The sequence below is a fragment of the Triticum dicoccoides genome, chromosome 4A, assembly GCF_002162155.2.
Source record: "Triticum dicoccoides isolate Atlit2015 ecotype Zavitan chromosome 4A, WEW_v2.0, whole genome shotgun sequence".
In the NCBI taxonomy this organism is placed as follows: Eukaryota; Viridiplantae; Streptophyta; class Magnoliopsida; order Poales; family Poaceae; genus Triticum; species Triticum dicoccoides.
The window spans coordinates 361,892,327-361,902,491 of NC_041386.1; the positions used below are offsets into that span (position 1 = coordinate 361,892,327).

A 10,165-nucleotide genomic window follows, 5' to 3' on the forward strand; every position below is an offset into this window, starting at 1 on the left:
AACTCGGACCATCCAGATATATCAACATGGAAAAGAAACTTTTGCAGCTGAAGATGCCTGATTATACTTCCTATGGGCTTGTTTTGAAAAGAATTTTTCCTGGCATGCCAAGAAAAGATCATGCAAGCTACTGTACATGAGTCCAAGAAATTATCCAATGCAGACATACAGTTACAGTTAAAACTTCAAGCAGATTTTGTACGTATAATTTTTTATCAAAGAAAATAAGCATAACATTAGCCCCATTGGTGCCTTCCATGCTGGACAAAATAACATGCAAATCAAAATCTGTATAAATTTACTCCTGATCATGGCCAACACTAATTAGCATGGCCCTATGGGCCACAATTGCAAAATCTAAGTATGATCCATGAGAAGATGCGCACAAATTTAACTACTTGGCATAAAATAGCATAAGTTCATCATCTAACAACAGTAGACTAAAGAGGTAAACAATCATAGAATAGATTATGTGTGCAGATATGATGATATAGAAGCCTATTCGATTATTCCATTTGATGTGATGATATGAAGCGCACATTGAACCGTCTCTTTCTTTTCTGAAAGCAAATAACACTGGGATAATCTTCAGTAAGAAGTGCACACAACAATCATGCCAGCGAATATAAAAAAACTCGACTCAAAGAGCATTGTATTGGGTTCTTTAACCTGCCCTACAAAACCTGCACTATAATTCTTAGAGAGATGGGTTGAAAGAAGAAGGCAAGTAACCTGAGAACAAATAAGAAGGTAACATAATTGCTACTGAGGCCTGAGGGTTATATAATTGCTAGTCAGGACTCAACAGCAACAAATGTGAAAAGCTCTTTTTTCTATCTCAAGGTTTCAAGATCAATATTAATTTTCTACCCCAAGACACTACTCTTTTGCACATCTAAAATACTTTGCTGGACCAGAACATTGTGCAAACTATATCTCCACTCCAATGGGTGCTCCTCTTCTACATGCGCGCACAAGGAGGCAACCTCATGGTCCTCATAGCAGTAGGGGTAGGCGAACTCTGGTCTGGCCGCCTTCTCGCCATCCATGTCCAGCTCCTCCATATCTAAACTTCTAGCAAGAACTTTAAGGCATGTCGGACATATACGAACAAAGTGCAAATTTAAAGATTTGTAATATTCAAGCATATTAACTGAAGGAGCTCCTTAAAGAAAATGGAAAGAACAACTTGAAAACAGAGTGTCATTTGTGCGGAAGTTCACAGAATGAATAGGAGACAATAATTTCCAACAGAAGAAAGAGGATAGCCTAATAAAGGAGACGACAATTTCCAACAGAAGAAAGAGGATAGCCTAAAGGAGGATAGGTTGACAGTACTTCTTAATTTAGTTACCCAGTCAATTTATTTACGACCTTAACCAGCCTCTTAATCATCCTGAAATTATGGGCATGCCATCATATTCCTACCTTCAGGAGCATATTAGCATCAGTTATATCTAGCATTGTCCTACTCTTACCTTTAGCAGCATTTTCTAAAGAAGTACAGAAGGCAAAAATTAGCAGCTATTATACACTAACTGCATATGGAGAACAGGAAACATTAAAATACCTTATCTAAATAAAGGAAAAGAGTACATTTATAATACTATACGCAAGCTATTTATGGAACGCACTATGGTCTAGAAGCGATGGAAAATTGTTACCTCCGAAATTTAATGGAATGACAAGAAATATTTTCCAAGATATAGCTCCGAACACCATCTTTTCCATGACTATAGCTAGAGGGCCTGGGATGAGATGGTGGTAAGCAAAGTAAGCAACAATCTTATTTTGGAGAATAGCCATTACATGCAATTGAGGCAATGTCATGGAGTAATTCTCTTGCTATCAAGTGCTTGTGAGATAGCCCTTTATAAACCCGATGTATCATGAAATTTTGAAGGATTAACTGAAAGCACACACAGAATACAAAACTGACGCTTTCTGAATATATTTCATGTCCTTTGGATACAATCAAATAGGAGGAATTGAGGAGCATTTCAAACCAAAACAAAGAATTGATCCTAACTACTAAAGTGCAGCAGCTTTAAAGCCTCTAAATTATTTTGCTCCTACTCCACCAGGAAAGTGCAGGCCTTCAAGAACCAAAACATTTAAGAGTGGAACTAAAAGAACAGCAGTTCAAATCCTCATAAGACATGTTGTTTATATCCTTAAACCCAAAAGGTTGCCCCTTAGAATCTTTGTTGTTCTCTTGGTCCTTATTAGGTGTCAGATTATCCTGAAGAAAAGGCAGTTGATATCAAATTATCATTAAATAAATCCATACTTAACATGTGGATCGTGGGGAATGGCGAGATGCCATATTGGGGTTCGTAACATGAATAGAAGACCACTAATTTATAGAAGGAAAAAAGGCATGAACACCCTTAAGAAAGACCATGATGGCGTACTAAATATTTCAAAACGCGAAGTTATTTTGTCGTCGAAAGAGAAAAAAAGATGAACAATTAGAAGACATGTAATGAAGAAAACATATTGTAGAAGACGAACTGCATTATTATATAAACAGAAAGAAACAAGTCTGTGGTATATAATTATTATGATAAACACAACTCTCCATTTAAATAGAGAAGCCATGCATTACTACATGCAATCACACAGTTAGGCAAGAAAATAGGCTAGTCACACTCATGTTAAGTGATCACATGGTATCAATATAGCAGGGATATGTAGAAAGTGTGTCTTAATTATACAAAGCAGATTCAGATACTAATGGTGTACTCACAGCATGGCCATCTGAAGTCCACTCAATGATATCCCATTTGGTTTTGATGTTCCTAGTTGGATCAAGAGGGCTGTTCTTCTGGAAAGAGATAGGCAAGTATATGTAGTACCTCACATTAATACATGATTTGGTTACATGCATGTCAACACACTTTTTCACATCAACTACCAATTTAAACGAAAATAGCCAAAAAAACTCAGTGGGAAAACTAACACAATGCAGACCAAGATTTACTTGGTATTAGAACAAATCATACAGATTCAATCTTTGCTCAATGAAAACTGAGGAAGAACTCTATAACTATCCTAATCTGCACTGATCATTGCATGATATCAATATTCCTCTTTTACATAACTAAATTTCGACAACCATGTAAGCTCTAAACATTGTTCTTGATTAAAAGGACAAAAGGATAAACAAATGGAATAAGTCTCACTGGGTAATTTGGAACAACTGATTCAACTTCTATAATTTGACCCTGCTAACAAATGATTTATTGGATAATTTGGACTGCTGTACAAAATATAAGAGTGGAACTAATTGCTCAGTTTCTAATTTTTTTTACTTGGCACATCCACTGAATAAGGTGAGCTCATCCTCTGAAGCAAATAAAAAATGCTTAGAAACAGTAGTAGCAAGTTAAAGATCAAGTTGGAAGAGTAAGGTCTAAATGGCATCTCCCTTTTTCCTAAAAGGCAAAAGATCTTACTGGCCTCGTGACTGAATAAGATGTGTAGACGAAGAAACCATCACATGAAGCTGCTCAATACAACTTAAATGATTCACTAACTTGAAGTAACAATGAAGAAAGAAGAAAGGATTCATAAAATGCAGATTCTCTCTTCTTTGAACATATTACATGACTCGACATCTTCTTGTAGGAAAGGAAAAAAGCAAAGAAGGATAAAATAATAAAAAAGCCATGAACAGAGCATCGAGGAATCAGTGTAACAATTTCGAAATACAATAATTTCAATATCTTGCAAAATCACAACAAAAAATTAAGCAGTTATGAACAATTAGAAATACATTATACTGAAGGTTGAGTACAATTTGTCTTTTGGATTGAGCAAATATATAGCTGCAGAAATTTTGCAAAATCAACATATAACAAGAACCTAAGGCTCTATAGACTCCTTTTCCTTGCTAAATATGCAGGCTTTCGATGGAAAAATTTACAATATATTTGTTCTATGAACAAATGCTTCCTTTCATTCCTTTTTTCGAAGCAGGTAGCATGCCATCAGCAGCCCAGCACCGAACAACCAGCGCCCAGTCACAACAATCATGCACGCACCAACAAGCAAGCAAAAAACACAACAGGTGCCCGGACACACACACACACACATAACTAAGCCACTAAGCAAACACACAAGAAGAACTCGTAGCTAGCAAGAAGCACTACGGCCACCAGTTAACATGACAGCCACAGAAATATAACCAAGCTCGCTGATTCCCCAACAACATAGCATTCACAATGCAATACGGCACAACCAGGCGAGCTTTGACACAATTACCAAATCACATAGTTCTGGACTTCTAGTAAAGTATGGTCCTAAGAATTGAACAGATGGATTTAAAAAATATACTTCCGCCTATAAGAAAAATCATGTTAGCAGTGTCTGCATATATTTCATCTGGTATAACAATACATTACTTACACTCAAAGAATTAAAATCCTAGCTTTAGAGCGTGAAGCTAACCAACCAGAATAGTATGTCACCGAATAGGAACAGACCAAATATTAACAAAGAAGTGCAATGCCCTTTTCCTTATGGTGGTGTTCATTAGTGTAACATACAAACCAACCATGTCACCTAGTATTTTTGTGCTACATATAGACTGAAACGAAGCAAGATAATGTAACCTGACAAGAAGTATAGTATAGCTGATTTAGAAATTGAGAACTGGCCATTCCAAACAAAAACAACTTTGCTGGTGCTGCAAAAATGGATAATCCAGCGACAAATAGCGATGCCTCCATCAATCAAATCCCTAGGAATTTTCCTGCAGATAGCAGCACAAAAAAACAGATCTCAGAACACGGTACCACTATTTGGTTCCACACCCGTTCAGGTACAACAGTCGCTTGAGATTTGTCACTGTTCAGGTACAATTATTGATACGACCAAGGAGGCCATGGGATGGTGTTATCAGTTTAATATGTGATCTCAAAAAACAAAAAACAAAAAAAAAAACAAATTACCTCAAACCAGTTTAATATGTGTTCTCAAAATAAATGAATGAAGCAACACATGTATCAATAATTTAGAAGGAGGCAGGATTGGTTTGAGGTAGAAACAATGAGCCTGTGGGATGAGAGGCTTCGTATGTACCCAATCGATGGCACTAAGAGACACATCGCTCTGACCTATTGGTTTTGTTGTAATTATATAGAGATGGTAGGAATCCACCAAGTTTCAAACAAATATATGAATATAAGAATCTCTAATACCATATACTAATTGCTTGGAACAAAGACGTTACATATACAGGGCAGGAGAAGTAGGTATTGATGCTCCTCTTCCTACATAAACTGAAATGCAAGCATTTTGCCACACATGTCCAGCTAGCTTGTAACCACCTTATAATTACATGTATCAGGATATGCACATTCATAATACTTAGAGCCCCTGGAAGAAGACCATATCATATCCTAACATGATTGGATGTCTCGATTCTAAATAGTAAATATATGAATTGTAGTGTCCAATTTTTTTTTCTGAATTCTGTATATGACACATATACACCAAGAAAAGGAACAGTTCAGTTCTATGACTGAAATCTATCATCCTGATAACACCATTCGTATAATGCAGTTCCACATATATGTGATATGGTTATAATTAGGATTGGCATGCACCTTTTCCATGAGTGTCAAAGATACAAAATTAGCAACTTGTTTCATTTGAGCAATCCCTTTGCAGCTATGTATGTCTTCTTAATTATCACTCCATAAGAAAAAATGGCACTCTGTATTTCTAGCCATCAATTCAAACCTACACATGTAGCAAAGCCCCAATAATACAATCGCCAAAATGAGAAATGTTGGTCTGCTTAGAGCACTGAGACCGACGCATGAAGCACCAACGAAAGTGAAACATGCAAACAACTATGACCAGATGCAAACGACCATGGCCGGGGAAGATTTGGAGGAAGGGAGGAACATGTACTTACATAAGTGTGAAGAGAAAACCAATAGAGAAGCTGGAAGAAGGCGCATCAAGACATAGAACATTAGGAGGCTGAGTAGGAACAGTAGAACAACAGTTTAACCTGAACCACAGTGAGAAAACATTCTCCAAGATCCTGAAAAAAATCCATGTTAAAACAGTACTTGTCCCACAAATGTTGTTTCTTAAGCTAATACAGACTAAATGAAAATATTAAACTAAAGTACCAAATTGGAACAGCATTCCTTCACTCGTGGCCGTACTGAATCCATATCCTCTTTGTTTACATCTGGTTTGTATCTGCAAAAAAATGGCAACTTGGTGAAGATTTACAATAGAATGCTTCGAAAAAATATTGCATGCATGGTCTTAAATATTGATTTCTAACTATCAAGAATTGAGATGATCTGCAACATGATCATCTCCCAGGTCCCAATCCCATAAGAAGTTTTCAAATTAAAATGAAACGTGATTTGAACATTTGGTTGGGTGGAGTTAAAAAGCTCAGTAGTATAAGAGAGGCTTCTCATAGCTCACAAATAACCTGAGTAACACCACCTCTTCTCTACTAACACTACTGCTTCTTGCGTCCAGTAAAAGAAAAAAATACATGTAAGATCAATCACTTTCTAGTGAGCTGCACTTAAAATTGTTTTATCATCACATCCATTGAAGCAGTGCCACCTTGGTTGGCTTATAGATCATCCACAGGCTGTAGCTGCATGTTTCAGTATTTTTTTTGAAGATTTATCATACCAAAATCACACGTAGAATTACCATACTGCATATAAGAGTATTACCCTGCACTTGCTCAATGGCTATGTCAAACCCCGTGTTCTTCGAAGGCCCCTAGCTGCCGCGGCTCGAAGAGACATATGACAAGCTTCTTCTCAAGCGGCAGTCTACTAATCGAGCATCATGCTTCCCAGCTTCTCACAATGATATAAGCAATCAATTTATGAAATATAAATGCTCTTTGAACCAGGACAGAGTAATCTTTACCTCTACAATTGATTGTGTCATGACACACATTAGATATTCCTGGCAAGGGCACACCACACCACATACAGTACCAAATCAATCTAGATTTCAAAACACAACCTGAAAAAATTTGTAGGTCGTCATGGAAAGATGAGGAAAGGGGGAAGAAAAATAGGAAGAAACACACCTGTGCCGTAGTCTCCTCCTCAAACTGGGAGCTTTCTCCTCCTGACGGCTTGTCCACGGCTCCCTTGACGCCTACGGTGGTGTGCTCCCGGCCGGCTTTCTTGGCCCTCCTCTGCTCCTCTACCCCCACCGCCGGCTTCTTGGCCCTCCTAGTTGCTCCACACCCACCGCTGGCTTCTTGGCCCTCCTGGCTTCTCCACCCCCACCGCCGGCTTCTTGGCCCTCCCCTGCTCCTCTACCCCCGGTTCGAAGACCTGGCCGTCCATGCAGGAGGCCCCCTTGTTGGCGCCAGCGGGAAGGAGGAAGGAGGAGGAAGGGGGAGAAGGGATGCGGCGACCGGCGGCTATCCGGACGAGCAGCAAGGAGGGAGGGGGTGCGGCGCTGTCGAGCGAGGGAGGAAGGAGAGGTGTGGCCAACCCTGCGACCAGGATTGGGAGCGGAGCGCACGCGGGGATTGGGCGAAAGCCTTTTCCACCCGAGATCGATCAACCCAGCCAATAAACACGCGGCGCGAGCCCCACCAGTTATTGGACGGCAAAAACGACCGCTAGGTGAAATCGGGTTTAATAGCAGGTAAAGATCCCACGGCTCAGACATTCTAGATGGCCAGATCCAACAGCCAGCGAAGGAACTGACCGAGGGAGCATTCTTCAAGCAAGTTGGCTAACCTCTGTATTGTTTTAAATATTATATATAGATGGAAAATGTTTTCGGAGATGTTAAAAAAATATAATGGTCTAGTGGTATTTAGAACGTTCTATATTTAATTTAAATATTAATGGGGCTTAAATGGCCAAGAGATAGAAGCCAACTTGAGCCACGAAGGCCCAAGTGGAGGAGGAGCCCCCCCCCCCTTTCCTGGTTGGCGCCCCAAGGAGGCTTTCCCTCCTTGGTGGCAGCCCTCCTCACACCCTCTAACCTATATATACTTGAGGTATTGGCCACAACTTAACACACAAGTTTTGGAGCCTCCTCTAGTTCTTCTAGTTCATGTTCTAGTTGGTCCTAGTCGACTAATTAGAGTGTGGATAATCCTCTTGTCCTCATAATTAAAAGCCCTATGTGGTTCTAATATCCTCCCTCTAATTCTTCAGTGACGATTAGCTCTAGACGACGAAGTGATGACGGATCGTGAATGTTGCACACTTGCAACCAAGTAGAGAGGCCGTGCATTCGGTCTTCAGCTTGAGGGACTGTTCGTGGGCGGTAAGGGGGATCTGCGGTTCGAGGGACTTCAAGTACGATCTACACCGACACATTCTTCTTCTGATGCAACTCGGTGATGGTAACAATCGTGATCCCAACCTGTTATGCATCTTCATATTGATCTTGGGTGATCGTAGGCGCGGGATTTTTAGTTTTCTACAACGTTTCCAAATAGTGACATCAGAGCAGGATTATGAGTAGGTGCAGGTTGCGATCTAGATCATATGTGATTGTGAGGGTTGATATTCTTGCTATGCTTCCCTCGAGTGTTGCTTTGGTTGAATTCATCGACCATATGGTGTCGTTTCGTTATAAGGTTCTGACAATCGATCGGCTCTGGTTGTTGATGATCTGCTAATAGTTCCTTGGGCTTCACCATAGTTGAGAATAGTGAACCGTCACATACACAAGAGGGTGTTGAAGATGGGTGATCTTCTAGCGGTCACGCGTATTGACGAAGTTTAGTATGGGGCTAGAGATTTTTAATTAAGTGTCTTGTTTCACACATCCCGAAACTTAATCTAGCATCAAGAATCATCACCTAAATTGCGGACATAGGTAGCTTGTATTACTTGTTAAACTGGTTAACTGCATAAAGAAAATTTTGCCAAAACCAACTATAGGACGTCTAACTTTGTTTTGTAGGGTGTGCATATGATGTGGTATAGCCTAGTCATGATAATGAGTTTACGTATGAGATGGTTATATGTTGTAATTTTAATTGGCATGCGCGTCACAGGATGATGGCAGGAGCCACGAGATTGCCATGTTAATGTAAATATCGTAGAAATAGCCTAAAGGTTACAAGTGAGGATGGTAACCATACACGGAGGACCCCGATGAGGAGAAGGTGCACTTGGCGTGGGATGAGGAGCTATAATTTCGTGCCATGGCGGAATTTCTGAATTTTGTGGCATGACAATGTTTACTGAAACAGTCGCCACAACAATGTTTTCTGAAATTGTCGCCACAACAACGTTTTTGAAACGGTTTCCATGACGATGAAATATTGGCCATCATGTCGCTTCAACTGGAGATTGAAGACGATCATGGAGAACTCCCGGTGCCCAGGGGTATACCATATCATGCTATTATGAATTGCCTGAGATGTTTATCCATTTGTTGTTTGCACTCTTTGATTGTGTAGTAGTCAATTATTAGGGTGATATGTCACAGTAAATATCAAGTTAAAAGATGTTCTTCCCAGTGTTGAAACCGTTTATAACACGAAGCGTTCCAGAGTGTGTCATGTCCACATGAGTACAAACGGGGCATGAGGTGTAAGATGGGGATGGTCCGACCATGTAGCAGATAGCACTCGATTGTCATGAAGTTCTAGCAGAATCGTTCCAAGCTCGGAGAATGAAGCATCAAAGATGAACAAGAGTTACATGGAGATATGATCGGCAAAAGTTTGTCCACCAGTTAAAATTCTCGTCATCGGCGATGTCCACATCAATGGTAGAGAACTAGATTTGGATCTTGAATCACTTAAAATCAGTTATGAGAGATATTGATTTGAGTGGGAGCACAATAATGTATTAATTTAGTTTAACCACTAGTTGTCGTGGGAAATCAGGGCCACCTATGGGGCTATGCGCCCCTTGTGGTTCAGAAGGGGGACGAGCACGTTGCACAAAGAGCGGAGAGAGCGTCACGCAGCACGATAGATATCACACGGGCGATTTTACCCAGGTTCAGGCCGCCGCGAGGCATAAAACCCTACTCCTGCTTTGGTGGATTGATGGTGGAGTATGGTGGAAACACGACGCTCTTGCTCGGTAGGGTCGCCTCGGGGCGAGAGTGGCCATGCCCATATGAGTGTACAAGGGTCCAAATCCTTACTATGGTTGACATGGGCCTCCTTTTA

At 40.2% G+C, this 10,165-nt stretch overlaps 1 long non-coding RNA gene across 7 annotated transcripts; it reads right to left on the reverse strand.

Annotated features, from left to right (window-relative positions):
- Nucleotides 1-614: 614 nt before the first annotated feature.
- LOC119285925 lies at nucleotides 615-7,552 on the reverse strand. 7 transcript variants are annotated; one of them, XR_005140018.1, is made up of 9 exons: nucleotides 7,091-7,552; nucleotides 6,925-7,023; nucleotides 6,723-6,851; nucleotides 6,150-6,222; nucleotides 5,927-6,058; nucleotides 5,613-5,748; nucleotides 2,750-4,756; nucleotides 1,665-1,748; nucleotides 615-1,066 (listed from the first exon to the last, which is right to left on the reverse strand). It is a non-coding gene; the product is annotated as an uncharacterized LOC119285925 (long non-coding RNA). The 7 variants fall into 7 exon arrangements; XR_005140021.1 differs by lacking the exon at nucleotides 5,613-5,748 and having other exon boundaries at nucleotides 6,925-7,004; nucleotides 7,091-7,551; XR_005140015.1 differs by lacking the exon at nucleotides 5,613-5,748 and having other exon boundaries at nucleotides 7,091-7,551.
- Nucleotides 7,553-10,165: the final 2,613 nt, after the last annotated feature.